Here is a 15,935-nt window from a genome sequence, read left to right on the forward strand (position 1 = left end):
CCAACGCGCCCCGGGACAGGACGCGATCTGGGCTGCAGAGCGCAGAGTGGGGCGGGCCAGGCAGGGGAAGGGCAAGGCGGGGCGGGGCTGGGGGGCACCTTGCATCACCTGGGGCGGGCTGGGCCAGGAGCCCAGAGAGGGTAAGGGAGGAGACGTACTGGCTAGGGGAGGGAGGAGGCAGGTAAACCCCAAACTTCCCCTAAGGGAATCTATCTGCCTTGGCTCCAAACTCTGAGCTCCCGTTTGGCGAAGGGAAAGTGGGGCGGAGATACTGTGGGCTTTGTACAGCGGGTGGGAAGGTCTTCATTTTGAGTCCTGGGATTTTTCATTTCGCTAAGCATTCAGCCTGGTACTTTTTCGCGGCCTTTACAAGGGCAGAATCTTAGAATGTGAGAGGCGGGAATGTTGGATCCTTGGTCATAGAGGCCCCAATCAGAGTTTTACACAGTGACTAGCTCTGCGTCTGTGACTTGGTCAAAATCCCTTAACTCTGGGTATCACTTTCTGCATCTGTGAAGCGGGGACATTGATACTTACACTACAGATCTCACAGGATTGTTGGGAGGAGGAAATGAGAACATCCAGTCAGTCAAGAACCACTTATTAATCGCTTACTATATGCCAGAAGTATGGATTAAACTGGGAAAACAAAGAAAAACAAAAACAGGACCCCGACCTTCGAGGAGCTCATATTCTAAGGGGAAGACAACACGAAAATAACTAAGTACTTACATGATATGTATACAGAGCTTTGGCAATTTTTAAGCACCATATAAATTTAATATTTAACTATAAGTTTTAAAACAGCCTGGTGAGATGGATAGAACTGGCCTAGGAATCAGAAAGACTTGGATTCAAGTTCTTCATCTGACACACAGTAGCTGTGTGACTTTGGGTAAGCCCCTTAACCCCTTAGTGTTCCAGGCAACTCTTTAAGATTACAAATTGCAGAGCAGGTCCCTGCATTGGTAGAGGGAAGTTTCTCAGTTCCTTTTACCAAAGAAATGATAGGCCAATTGTTTTTTTTAAATGCAAGTTGTAGGAATTATTTCATCCTAAATGAGTCCTGCCTCCTCATTTCGTAGAAAAAGAAACTATCAACTGAGAGATGAAGCAGCTTGCCCAACATGGCACAACTAGTTAATTCCAGAGTAATCTAAATTTGCTCACTCCCAATTTCTTCCTTTAGACCACACCCTGAACTCAAAACCTAAATTTAAGCTCAGAAGGCAGCTGGGTGGCTCAGTGGATAGAGTGCCAGGCCTGGAGTCAGGAAGACCAAAGTTCAAATATGGTCTCAGACATTTACTAGCTGTGTGACCCTGGGCAAGTCACTTCACTCTGCCTCAGTTTCCTCCTCTGCAAAATGAGCTGGACAAGGAAATGGCAAATCACTCCAGTATCATTGCCAAGAAAGCTCAATATGGAATCACAAAGAATTAGGCACAACTGAGCAACAAGGGCAAGGACCAAATTTTATCTTTCCTTAATATTCCTCACCTTCCTACAACATACTAGGCTATCTATCAACAACATAGCCAGATTACTCCACTGTGTCACCAAAATAATACCTTACATTCAAATAACATGTTTAATTTTTCAGTGCACTTTCACAAACAGTTCAGTCAATCCTCATGAGAAATTTTTAAGATAGGAAGATATTATTGAACGAAGGGACATTTCAACTTTAACATGCAATAATTTTACTTCCATTGTTCAGATTAATAAGCAAGACACAGAGAAATTAAAGGGCAGCTAGGTAGCACAGTGGATAGATCGCTGAGCCTAGATTCAGGAAGACTCAACTTCCTGAGTTCAAATCTGGTCTCAGACACATACTAGCTGTGTGACCCTCAGCAAGTCAATTTAACCCTATTTGCCTCAGTTTCCTCATCTGTAAGATGAGCTGAAATAGCAAACAACTCCAGGATCTCTGCCAAGAAAACCCCAAATGGAGTCATGAAGAATTGGACATGACTAAAATGACTGAACAACATTAACAACAGAGAAACTTAGGGATTGGTCCAAGGTCATAGAATTAAGGAAAAGTTAATCCTCTTGATCCTCTGCTCTTTTCACAATCCTACGAATACCCTGTGCCTCCTTAGTAAAAGGTCTTTGCATGCTGTGTGTGCTCCATACAGGCTATGTGGCTAAATGAGATTGGACTACCCCCAAATCACCTAGGTTGCCCCATTGTGGCTGTTTCGTTGGACAGATCTCTGGCTGGTGGATGGGAAAGAGAGCACTGGTCCTGAGCAATGGATTGCCCTTCAGTGTTACTGTAATGGAGAGAGAAGAACTAGAGACAGCAAACTTCTAAGAGTTGGCAAAGTAAAGTGAGGAGCAGGCACTTAGGAGATCCCTCACAGTGAATCAGGCCAGCCTTAGTATTTGTTGGTTTGTTACTTACACTCTTGTGGCTGCTTGTGCCAGGTCAATCTTTCTGCTGCCTGTAATCTTGGCAGCAGTAGAGGTGCCTGCTAAGTGTGAATGCCACCCAAACAGGACTGAGAATCAGTCAGGATTGTACAAGTCCTCCTCCCAGCAATTTCTCTGATTTGCTAAATGACCTTGGTTGGGCATGTTCTTTCACTTTTCTTTTTACTCAACAAGAAAGTCGAGCAGGATCTTAGGATCTAAAATCTAGGTCTTTCCTCCCAGATGTGATTCCTTCTTCAGCAGAATACTAAGTTTGTGAATGTAGGCCCCAGCTGGCAGTGGGAAGGAGGGCGTAATAGAAAACAGTGATCTTCTTCACCAGGATATTTTTAAAATTCATTAATTCTAGGAAACCACTTTATTCATTACTCATTCAGCCTTAGTCCTCTGCCTCTAAAGCTACAAAATCTTCTTTTGACACCTTTAATTCAATTCTTCCCAGTAGATGCCTTTATTACTTTCAAATGGATGGGAGTAGTCATGTCGGTTGCCCCCCCCCAAAAAAAATCCCATGTATTTGATTGCATTGATTTATTTCAAGGAAAAATGTACCTTCCTAACTCTGTTTTTATTAGGCTAATATTAAAATTGGTCTGCATCTTTTTAACCATAATATTCTCCAAATAATACTGTATGACTTCTAATCAATAAATACTATTTTAATCTCTGAAGAATTCAAACTACAGGTCATCCAAAAGGCAATGACAAGGCCCACAGTGGCTGTGAGTAGGATGCAAGCTATTCTCATTGAAGAATTGCACAGGGAAAGCAGCATCAAGGATCTAATCGTAGAGATGAATGACTAGGAAAGGAAGTGGATCCATTATAAAGCAAGAAAAAGTGAGAACCAGTAGGTAATACTTTATGTGCCTCAGGTCTTTCTTCATTGCAATCCATCTTTCATATAGCTGCCAAAGTGATTTCCCTAAGGTGGAGGTCTAACCATGTCAATCCCCTTATTCATTAAACTCTGGTGACTCTCTATTACCTCCAAGATCAAATATAAAGTCTTCTCTTTGATAGTCAAAGGTCTTTAAAACTTGTCACCATCCTTCCTTTCCAGCCTTATTGTTCTTTACCTCCTCTACACACTCAAAGGTCGACATGCACTTGTCTGCTTGGTCTTCCTCACATATGATACTCCATCTTCACCTATCTGACCTTTACTCTGGCTAATATCACACCTCTCTGATCTCCCTTAATTCTAGTGATTATTTCTTCTACTGATTATTTCTAATTTATCCAGCATATAGCTTGTCTATAAATAGCCATTTGCATGTTGTCCCCCCATTGGACTTGAACTCCTTGAAGGCCAGGACTGGCTTTTGACTTTCTTTGTACCCTCAGAACTTAGCACGGTGCCTGACACATAGAGTGTTTATTAATAAATGTTTACTAACTGACCGACTGTCCCTCATACTTGGAATGCTCTCCCTCTTCATCTCCACTTCTTAGAATTATCTGGTTTATTTCAAGAGTCAGCTCAAGCACTACTTTATCCATAAAGCCTTTGCTGTACACACCACCTTCTCCCCAAGGTTAACTTTATATTTATTTTGTCCGTACCTACATATGTTCACCTTTACGCACTCGTGTCCCTTACATATACCCAACAAAAACTCCTTTGGAGGGATGTACTATTTGCATTTTGTCTTTATATAGCCCATTTCCTAGCATGTAGTAGGAAAATCGATTGGTTATTGACTGACTGATAAAATGATAGCGCCTTTAAGATAAAATGATAGAGCCTCTTTTTTTGTTGTTTTACCAGGATTTTATGTCAAGCACTTTTAGAAATAAATGGATGGTCTGTGAGCATTTGAAAATCTTTTGTTAAAAAGTGATTATGATAATAATGGTTGAAATAACAAGATTCACCCTTTGAATTCCAGCAAGGATGTAAAGTATACTAAAAGATGAATCCTACAAAGAGTTGGGAGACCCCAGTTCTGGTGCCAGCTCTTTGACTGTGTAAGTTGGCACAAATGACTTTCCTTCTTCAGGCCTTGCCTTTTTTCTATCCCTCATGCAGAGAATTTGAGAGCTGGAAGGGTCCCCAGTAGCTTTCTAGTCAAATGCATACATGAAAGAAATCCTCACGCTGGCATACCAGACGAGTCCAGCCTCTGCTTGAAGTCCTCCAGTGAAGGGGAACCCATCACCTCTTGAGGTGGCTCGTTAGGCTTTGAGACAGCTTTCATTGTAAATGCAAGTCCAACTTCCTCCCACTGCTCTTAGTTGTGCCCTGTGAGGCCCAACAGAACCAATTAATCCTGTCTACAGAATAGCTTTTCAAATTCTTGGAGACAACTATTATTGTTCCTTGCCAAATGTGTCCACTTCTTTCAATCGATCCTCATCTGACATGGACTCAAGGCCCTTCACTGACATGGATGCACTCCTCTGGACACTGGTTTATCTCCATATTTTTGCATAGGTTATCTCCCTATGTGGAATAAAATCTCTTCCCCCTGACTCTGCCTCTTAGATTCCCTAGTATCTTTTAAAGTGAAGCTCAAGGGTTCCCTCCTTCAACAAGCCTATTGTGATCCCTCCCCAGTTGCTAGTGCCTGCCCCCCAAAATCACATCATTTCTACTTTGTATTTATTTTGTATTCACTTTGCTGGTCTCATGTTGTTGCCCACCCCTCATCCCCCAATAGATCACGAGCTGCCTGAGAGCAGGGAATGGTTTTTTTATAGCCCCAAGACTTAGTAGAGTATCTGGAATACAGTAGGACTTTTAATAAATGCCTGTTGATTTAATGAATAAAAACCATAATGATTAAAAAAACGAACATGTACGTAGCACTTTAAAGTTTGCAAAGTTCATCACTCACATGACCTCATTTGATCCTCATGAAAAACCAATGAGTTAGGTATGACAGGTATTATTCACTAGTCCCAGTCGAGTCCCCACTTGGGGTTTTCTTGGCAGAGGTACTGGAGTGGTTTGCCATTTCCTTCCCCAGCCCATTTTACAGATGAAGAACTGAGGTAAACAGGGTTAAGGGACTGTCCAGGGTGACACAGCTAGTAATATCTGAGGCCAAATTTGAACTCAGGAAGATGAGTCTTCCTGACTCCAGGCCTGGTGTTCTACCCACTGCACCACCCAGCTGCCCCATGATAGGTATTATCCCTATTTCCAAGATCTATTCGGGTATCAAAATAAGTTTACTGAGAAGGGAACTGAGGCTCAAAGAGTTTAAGTAGTTACACAGTTATGTAGTAAAGGGTCAAAAAGCAGGGATTCAAACCTGGGTACCTGCTGATTGCAAGTCCAACATTTTCCACTATACCAAACTCTGTACTTTTGTGGACCACAAGTCTTAACTCCAAGATCTTTCTTGGAGTCTCCATGTGGCCAATCCAGCAAATTGGAACAGGAGCCTTCATGTCCAGTGTCAAGCTCAGTTAGTCCCACAAGGAGGCACTGTTAAGAGGTGAGCTGGGGCATGCATGCTTCTTTTCAAGAAAGGGGTGCAGACAGGGGTGTGCTGGAGCCACTTCAAATTGGCTCATGGGAATTTTCAGTGTTAGCATTTATAGTTTGGAAATCAATAAACCTACAGATCAGGGCGTACTTTACTGTTTTCTTAATTGTCTAAACTTATAAAAGTGATAAAGAAAATGTTAATAACAAAGATTAAAGTGTATCCTTAAAATATGTCACAGGCACACTCTCTCCCCAGTATTCGTTGTTAACATTTACCAGTCACCACTGTACAGACGAGCATGAACACTGATGCTCATACTGCCTATGGAAGCTAACACCCTAATGCCTCAGAAATCTGTAAAATCAGCATTCATTGATCCTTCATTGGGCATGCCTCTTTCTAGAAATCCTCAGGGGTGGGGAACCTGTGACCTTGAGGCCACACGTGGCCCTCAAATGCAGCCCTTGGACTGATTTGGCCGCTCTTGAGGACCCCACCCCGATCTAGATATTCATCCCTGAAGTAGGCCAATGAGCTGGTGGAACTCATCATTGGCTTTGCAAGTCCTTTTTTCTTAATCAAATGTGTTTGTGTGTGGTATGATTGGCATGTTTAATCGACCTAAAGTCTAAAGCACTACTATGAGATCATATTAATCATCAAGCCAGAGCTAAGAGGTTAGGCAGGAGCTGTTATTGTTATTAGGCCTATAATGAAGCTGATGACTATTGCTCAGAAGGCTCGAGAAACTTTTCCCATGTCTCATAATTAGCTAATCATATCCAGGTCTTTCAGACCTTACATACTGGAGTCACTTGTATTCCTAAGGCATTTTCACCCCAGGGTAGCATAACTGGCATAGGACTGACTAACTGGCAGAGGTGGTAGCAAGCCAGTTGGTTCTTCATCCATGAAATTAGGACAATAGACAAGATGACCCCTGAGACCCCTACATCCCTACAAAGAAGGGATCATTCATCTATGCTCCTATGAGCATAAGGTAAGAACACATGGATTTTTTTTTAAACCAGAAGAACTCTGAAAGTGACAATTTTTAATAAGCTCATAAAAGAAAGAGAAAGTCAATTGGGTATTTTAAAAATAAGAATATAGAACTAACTGGAAGATACCTAGGAGGCCAAACTCCTCATTTTACAGATAAGCAACTGAGATCAGTCCAGAGGTCAGGCTACCTATCTAAGGTCACATTTGAGCACATAGACTTTTGATTTTCTCCGTGTAAAAAACTCCTGGTGAAGAAATTCCTTCCACCAATGCAAATCAGGAATTTCACTGCAGCTTTCAGTCTTAGAGAATTATCTGGAGCACTGTTGCCCAAGGTCAAACAGCCAGTGTGTGTCTTAACTCTGAGACCCACTTTCAATTCATTATGCCAGCTGACTCTGCTATTCTTCTCGTGAGTGTAAATAAGCCTGGACAAACATAACACGTTTGAAAATGGTATTGACATAAGTACCTTAAAGAGCAAGACTATATCAAGGCCTTAAATACATACATACATACCACATACATATATGTATGTGTGTATATTTAGTTAATACCATTCTTTTAATAAACAAGGTCTTTTGCAATGAGGTAAATTTTCCTATCTCATTTATACTTGGTTATTGTGTAACTGCATTAAGTTGATTCCAGCAACAAATTTGGGTCCAATAACAGGAAAAAGCTCAACTCAATTATGTGCCTACAATGTGCAGGATGTGTGTGTATGTGTGTTGCAAAGGTAGAAAATCAATTTTTTTTTTGTTTTAAGAGTAGCTAGAATGGAAAATGAAAAATATTTCCACTTCTGGATGGCTTTTTGTGCTCTGTAAGTCATGACCTCCTAAGCACTGTGTAATATTGATGTTGGAGGACTAGAACATCATCTCATCCACTCTAGCCCACAGATATCTACTTCCATCCCCTCTCCAACTCCTTTTGTTGTTGTTCAGTTGTTTTCAGTCATGTCCAACTCTTCACAACCCTATTCGGAGTTTTCTTGGCAGAGATACAGTAGTGGTTTGCCACTTCCTTCTGTTCATTTTACAGTTAAAGAAACTGATGTAAACAGAGTTAAGTGACTTGCCCAGGGTCATATAGCTTGTAAGTGTCTGTGGTTGGATCTGTACTTGGGAAGATGAGTCTTCCTGATTCCAGGAATGGAAAACTATCCCCTGAGCCACCTAGCTGCCCCAACTCCCTAAGTGGCCCAGGGTAGGCTATACTACTGTCCTATTGCTGGCAGAATTATCCATTCTAAAGGATGGAGATTTCATCATGAGTATTTCTTTTAATGGCAGACAGTCTAAATATCATTGAGAAACAGGGAGGGTGGTACTTTGGAAGGAGGTTACAACTGAGAAATGTACCTGAGACTTAACAGAAAATTTATAATCAATAAAAATTTCAGGAACCCATTGTAACTAAAGAGGTATGTCTTGGATTTACCAAACTTTCCAGCACAGGGGCAAAGTGGGAAACCAGTTTATGTTGTTTCTATTAGAGTCTTTTTTGTAAATCTTAGGAAGAAGAAAGTGCCAGAAGGAAATCAGAATCTCACGGTTCAGGATGCCTTTGTAGAGCACATTTCAATCTGATGTGTCACTCTGATGAGACATCCTACATAAGACAAATTGCAAGACTTGACCTGACATGAATACTAGAATTAAACCTGCCACTTATCTAATGCCAATGCAAACATCACTCGTAATTGCCTTTGCTGATGACTGGTCCAGTCCTACTTTCCCTATGGGTATTCTAGCTATGGAGAGTTGCTTCCGAGGAAGAGCTCCAGCAGAGCTCAGAGGTGAAGGCAACAGGAAATCATGAGTTCATTTCAGTAACGTAAGTGAACACTGAGCATAAAGGTTATTCTGTCGGACTGCAGAACCATGCATTACGTGAAGTTTGGAGGCATGGGGTAGGGAGGGGGGGAAGTGTGCCATTCCTTTGGGTTCTGTAATTTGCTTTGTTATCTGCTTCTATCAAATTGGTGGTGTCATACAGTCCCAGCTTTCCAGGAAAATGAGCTCCTTTGATATCTGCGAAATAATTTTTCTATTACAAAGGTACAATGCTAGTACTGAAATCTTAAGTGACAGCTGTCCTAGGACAACACGAATCTAGGGAATCAGACAAGATAAAGTTTAATTCAATTTTATTTTCCACTTTTAACATTTTTCAAATTATACATCATGCAGTCTGCCAGTGTATCCATACATCTTGAATAGCATCTTAGGACCTAAAAGATAAACAAAACTCATCCATGAGGCAGGGAAGGGTTATTTTCTGATCTTCTGTTAGGTTTAATACATTAGAGCATCATTACTTGATGCAGATGATCATTTTCCCCCTTGTACCACCAAAAAAAAGTCTTTCCACAATTTTTTCCTAAAATGAAAGCTATTGTACAGATACATAGAGTCCAGAGAATACACATCTGCAGTACACATTACACACTTTACAAACTAAACATGTATAATTCTACAGAATGCCACATTCCCCTTATATCTGCCCACATTGAAAAGTATTTAAAATTGATACACAATTTTTTTTCATGAGTAAGAAACTTTATGGAGTGTGGCTTCCTTCTATGGTTAGCTGGCCCCCTTCCAATACATTTTTAAAATCCAAATTTACTACATGAAATAATTAGAGATTAAGAAGACTCTTGTAGGATAATTGAAATACTCAGATTAAGATTATAAAAGGTAATCCTTTTTCTCCCCATCTATGAAGTGGTTTCCAAAAATACTATGAACCTAGACTTTTGAATATCTATTCTCTTCACACAAATGGAATCCAAAGATGGCAATCTGAGTTTTCATTTATTTTCATTTTCCTACTAGGAAAAAAGAGTTACATCCTCATCTCCATATTACCCTTATTTATCCTTTTCTTGAATAGGGACTACATTCAATGATCTTTAGATTTTTGAAGCAGAGGAAAGCCCAATGGCCATGAGTCTATTCCAGGTAGATTTCATCTCCTCACTTGTCCCCCCAGATTTCCAAATTTCCATAAATTCTAGTGGATCCCCCTCACACACACACACACACACACACACACACACACACACACACAATTTAGTACATATTTACCTTTAGAAGCTTTTGATAGTCCTTCTTTCTCAGGCTACTAAGCATTCCTTCATTCAACAAAACTAAAATAATAAATAGTAATTTAAAGGAATACATTTGTACAGAATCCTTCAGTAACATTTGGCATTAACAAGATTTTCCCCCAACCACAAATCTTGAAGTCTAAAAGTACACTCTTCTAATTTAGCAAACAGTTATCCTGTATGTTAGGTTTTTCATTTGAAAGTAGATTGTATTTATTTAAACTGCCTGGCTATCCCCTTACAACACCATGTCAAGAAATGACATGAATTAGAAAATTATTCACAGGAAAGAAGAGGAGGAGCACATTAGCATAAAACTGTATAAAACCTCAAAATACAACTGTAAGATCCAAAGAGCAGAGGTGTAGTTTACATTTGTGTACAAATTTAAAGCAGCAAAATACAAAAAATCCAAGCAAATTTTGAAACTGAAAACTAAGCTTCCTTCAATAAGAAGGAAACAAAAATTTGCAGAGCATTTGCTACTAAGACAAGTGAGTTATCATAAATTTAAACTTAATATACAAGGCCTAGGTTTAAATACGTAATTTAATTGACCATTTTAAGCATTTCAGAAACACAGAGTTACTTTACCATCACAATGTTAAAGTTAGTTTGGAGGTCCCATAAAAATGTAAGCTAGTTGAACTGACTGGCTGATCAGCAGCTAGCAGCATTATCTTTATGAAATGTCAAAACCAACTTTCCTTGTGAATTAAATAGCTTTGTGTGTCCCCTTTTAATATCAAGCAACAATTGCATCCATTTGCATTAATGAAAGAAACACTTGTTTTTAATGGAAGTAGATTCATCACTTCCCTAGGCCTGAAATTTTTTTTTCAAATAAAAAAAATTTAAAAATCAATTCCTAATGTATACAAATAAACAACCAAGACCCCAAATTACTGACCTCTGCCCATTTACACAAAATTAGTGCATAAAAATAATACAACATACATCATGTACAATAATATTATGGCAATTCATTAATTGGCATTCTTCTCTAGGATTGATATTTTAGGGGGAAAAATCAGAGGCAACCTGGTACCTTGTTGCTAATAAACATTTCAGCCACATGTAACTAAGTGATAAGGCCGTAGAGTTAACCCTAGGCTGGCCCCTTTAGCAGACTGTAAATGTCAGTCTGAGTTTCTTTTTTCTGGCAGTTCATATCTTCAGGAACACATACAGGAAACGGAGGAGGGGGGAATGAATGAATGCAAAGTGATGAACTTTATTAAATAAATAATAGAATGATCTATCTCTCACTCATTCACTCTTTCCTTTCACTCCTCTTGTCCCCATCAAAAAAAAGCACAACATTTAACCAATAAACAAATCAAGGGTGTTTTGCTATGAAAGTTACTACTAGGCAATCTTTAAGGAAAAAAGCTAGGGAAGATCTAGGCTAAATAGTTATTTCTTTTAAATACAAGGTTTGAAACCAATCGACAATCTTTCAGCTTGCTCTTTAGATGGTTACACGCATATGCTTACAGGTAGGCATGTGCTGAAACGCACATCTGGTTGTTCCTAACCATCTGCCTACACACAACATCATTGTTGGCATCGACTTCATCCTACTGGTGGCCGTAGCCAGAGATAACAAGATCGATCTGTGAAGCTTGTGCCTGATGGTGTAGGCACAATACCTTGTTCCAGGTCCATCTGGAACCACTATCAGCTGGTACAGGCATGTCCCAAAATGGATCACATACAAAACTCAGCAACTAATTGTTGGTTGAAGTAGCAAATTTGTCATAGAAAACTGCAACAAGCAAGAGTGTGAGTGAGTGCGCGCGCGCGCGTGTGTGTGTGTGTGTGTGTGTGTGTGTGTGTGTGTGTGTACAGTGGGGGAGGTAAGAGCAGAACAGGTTAATGACAAGTCACATCTTGATCTACACATCTGGAATTAAGGATTTATGTGTATGAAGCCAAAGCAGTATCAAGGACTTATTAACTTTGCCTTCTCTAAACCTCATATATACCAATTTCTTACACTGTCACCTATTAAGATGGGGGTGTCCTATCTATCTAGTGCCAAAAGAGAATACTAACAAAAAGAATCCTGGACTAAATGATTTAGAACAACAGAATTCTATACAGAGCTACACATTTACAGTCAGATACGAATAATTTTTGAATTTTAGTCTTTCTTTTCCAACTGCTGGGATGTTCCTGAATTTGTTCAAGAACATCTTTGCAAAATCTTCCTTAAAGAAAGCAGACATCTTTTAATCACACTTTCCAGGAGAACAGATTGTGGGGAAAGGGCTATGGGCTGGGGAACAAAATTCTCCATTTCGATTGGTCAGATTTTGTAGTATTTTAAATACTTTTGATGGACTGACAGGTGAACCAGGCTGGCCATCTCATTAGGGGGCCAATCATTTCAGGTACAGTTGCAAGAAGATCTGACATGAATGCTATGACCCTCCATTCACATAGATGTGTTTGTGTGACCAAAATCTAGATCTCTACGAACAGATGGCTTTTTTTCTGGATTTTGAATAAATTGGATTCATCTTTTAACAAGTACCATACTAAAGGGTTTATTATACAGATCCAAAGATTTCACCAGGATATTAAAAATGCCTCTTTGGGGAAATTCATTTCCGAAAAGTGTTCAGAATTAAAATTTTAAACCATATAGCAGCACATTTTTCATCCCCTAAAAATATAAAGTAATATGTTTATTATACAGGAAACCAGACAGTCATGATGGAACACAATCACCTGCCTTATCTGGCGCTTGGCTATTGCAATGTTACCTCAGATACAGAGAAGTGGGATTTATAGGCATGAGAGTACTGCTGAAGGCTTGGTGCCAGCGGAGGAGCCCATAAATAAGGTAGCCAGTGCCAAGAGTCAGTGGTAGAGATGCTAAGTGGTGAACCTTCTGCTGTCATCTAGGTGGAGATGGTAAATACATTGTTCAGGTTTCTGAAGGAAGGGTGAGTAGTCCAAACACACTTCTGTACACGTGGAGATTCTACACATTTCAAAATACCTGAAATTGATGTACTGCAGATGGCTGGAGGAAGCGTGTATAAAAGAAAATGGAGATCATGTAGGAGAAAAAAGGAATTGGTGAATAAATGCAGTCTTTGACATGCTAAGTGGAGTCATATCTGCAAGGAAGAAGCAAAAAAGAAAAGAGGAGTAAGTAAACATGGTGAGAGATGACTTTTTTTAATTTCCTAAGTTGTACTTCTTCATGTTTAGGCACCTCCCCTCCATCTGCTCCCCCCCCAGGCAAGTGGGACAGAAAAAAAAATACCTGATACATTTCAAACCCACCCATTTCAACATATTTTTCCGAATAATCCATTTGCTTCTGCTTTTAGGTACCCCTTTTTGCATAAATTGCCTTGACAACTTGTACTAGAAGTAAATAGGCATTATAGGGTTGCTCTCAATCACACAATCATCTCCCATGCCCAAGTAGGATATGAGATATTGAGTTCCAGAGGGAGGCGAAAGAACTCAGGCAGAATTTCCAACTGGATACTGCACTGGACATTTGCTCCCAAGATGCCTCAGAGCCATAAAAACCACACAATTAAGTGCAACCCCAAAGACCAGTAAACTAGATGCATTTCTTTGATAGATTATAAAGTTTGCTATCAAGAAATTCAAGGTCGTGAGGGAGAAAAAAAAACATTTTAAAACATCCATATGGAAGCATAGTTTCACAACTCAAGGAAAAAAAATGCTTTTCTCATTTGGTAGCTAACATTCTTTCTTTCATATAGTACAAATATGTCACAGTCACACAGCTGTTGGGTTTAAAATATTTTTGAAAGATATGATCATTGAAGAGTTCTAAACTCAACACTGCTAAAAAAAAAGGCAGGCACAGAACAAGTTGTGTAGTGTGGCATAAAGGAGAGACAGCTGGTCCTGGAATCAGGAAGACCTAGGTTCAAGTCTTGACTATGACACACTGGCTATGTGATTCTGGACAAACCACTTAACATCTCAGTGCTCCTGGCACCTCTAGGTTGCAGAACCATTGACAACCTTTCTTGATAGAGGGAACTCCTCACCAGGAGATCCTCTTACTGATGAAATCAGAGGCCTGATCTAAAAACAGAATCCAGAAATAAACCAAAGCTTTTTAATAGGCAATCCCAATGCATAACCATTCTGGAACCTGGTTTCTTTTAGAGCAAAATTCAATGAAATGATAGCAAACAAACAAAAAAGATGAAAAGAGTGGTATTAGCTATTCATGTAACATCCTTTTTGAGCTGAGACCCAATATTCTCAAGAATGGTTTTTGAATCAAGCCCCCATTTTCCTCTTCCTTACAAGTTCATTCTTCCCATCAAACTATGGCAGGATCAATTGTATGTCACACTGGCTGAATAAAGCTTTTTCCTGCTTGCTTAAGGGTGGGGAGGTGTTGGGAACATACCATAAATTTCAGGATTACAGGCCCACACAATAATACATGACCAACCTGTGTTTACACAGCAGGTATTAGACACACAAACCCAATACAAGTTGCTTCAATAACTTCAGCAGACCATGAAGAGGCATTATTTTCACGGTGAAGGCCTTTTCATTCGAATCCCTCTCTCCCCCACTCCTACTCCCCTTATCCGTACCAAGAAAACCAACCTGCAAGATTCAACAAGTTTTAGCTATTCTTTTGGAATTGTAACTGAGCACCATAAAGGAGGAACACATCCAAAATGGCTACTGGCGAACTGGTTCAGGGTCACCTCAGGGAGCGAGAGGGAAGGAGAGAACCCCAAGTTGTTAGAGGGGACTAAATGTAATTCTTTTAGTAAAATACTTAGTGAAGAGCACCGGGCTCAAATCCCAGCCTTGCCACTTATTACCTGTGTAACCTTGGCCAAGTCACTTTGCATTTCTGAACCTCATTTTCCATATCTGTAAATAAGGGGCTTGAGTAAGATGACCTCTAAGGACCCTTCCAACAGATAATATAATGTAATGTAATGTAATGTAATATAAATGACATAACATGACATATTACAACATAATATAACAATATAACATAACATAACATAACATAACATAATATAATATAGTGCCTATTTGTCCTTAATCGACCATCTTCAAAGGCGCTCTGTGAAGGAAAGCTGGGAGATATTTTTGATTGAGCACTGGGACAAGATACCAAGGAAGATGCTCAAATCTCTATCCCTACACATTTTTAAAAAGAGAATCAATGTCTCCTCTTTCCTAGATCATCGAGAGCAAAATTACATCTGCCCGGAGGCAGGGAGTTGGACCAGAGGATCTATTATGGCAACACTCCATTTCTTTGATTCTCTGCCATTACATAGTATGCCCTTATCGGTCAATATATCATGGTGGCAGTGTCATAGATTTGTAAGGAAATGAAAAGATTTTTCTGTTAAAAGGGTGGGAAGGGTGAAGAAAGAAAGTAATTCTATACATGTTTTGCAAGAAAGACTTGTGAAAGATTTCCCCCAGACTTTAGTCTCTGTAATTACTGTAGATTTAATCTTAGTCCAAACAGTATGAGTTTTATCTTTTCTTTCACCCCCACCCTAATCCAATACTCATTTTATAAGAGCTACCAGTTGGGCTTTACTTCCCCCACTGTTGAATTGAAGTGTATTTATCCCATTGGAGCAATTGCATCTGTCAGGGTAATCTCTGATTTTACTCATTCTGCATTTATGACTGTGAGAAACATGAAGAATTTCTAAATAAATGCATAAATGTTAAAATGGAAGTGGGCTGGCCTACCACACTGTAGACAAGGTTAGGAATTAACCTTCTTCTAAAGAAGAAGCCTTCTTCTTCTTCTTTTCTTAAAGAATCAGCTTGGTATGGTAGAAAGAGCACTGACTGATGGCAGAGACCTTGGTTCAGATCCCCACTCTGATACCACCTGTGTGACCACGGGCATTTGACCTCTCTGG

The 15,935-nt window shown here is 39.8% G+C and overlaps 1 protein-coding gene across 1 annotated transcript in view; it reads right to left on the reverse strand.

Moving 5' to 3' along the window:
• Positions 1–9,027: 9,027 nt before the first annotated feature.
• KIF5C (kinesin family member 5C) overlaps positions 9,028–15,935 on the reverse strand; it is a 215,154-nt gene continuing 208,246 nt past the window's right edge. Inside the window, exon 26 of the mRNA XM_036745222.1 lies at positions 9,028–13,139. The gene's annotated coding sequence lies outside the window, so the exon portion shown is untranslated. The remainder of the gene's footprint in view (positions 13,140–15,935) is intronic.

The sequence above is a fragment of the Trichosurus vulpecula genome, chromosome 2, assembly GCF_011100635.1.
Source record: "Trichosurus vulpecula isolate mTriVul1 chromosome 2, mTriVul1.pri, whole genome shotgun sequence".
NCBI lineage: Eukaryota > Metazoa > Chordata > Mammalia > Diprotodontia > Phalangeridae > Trichosurus > Trichosurus vulpecula.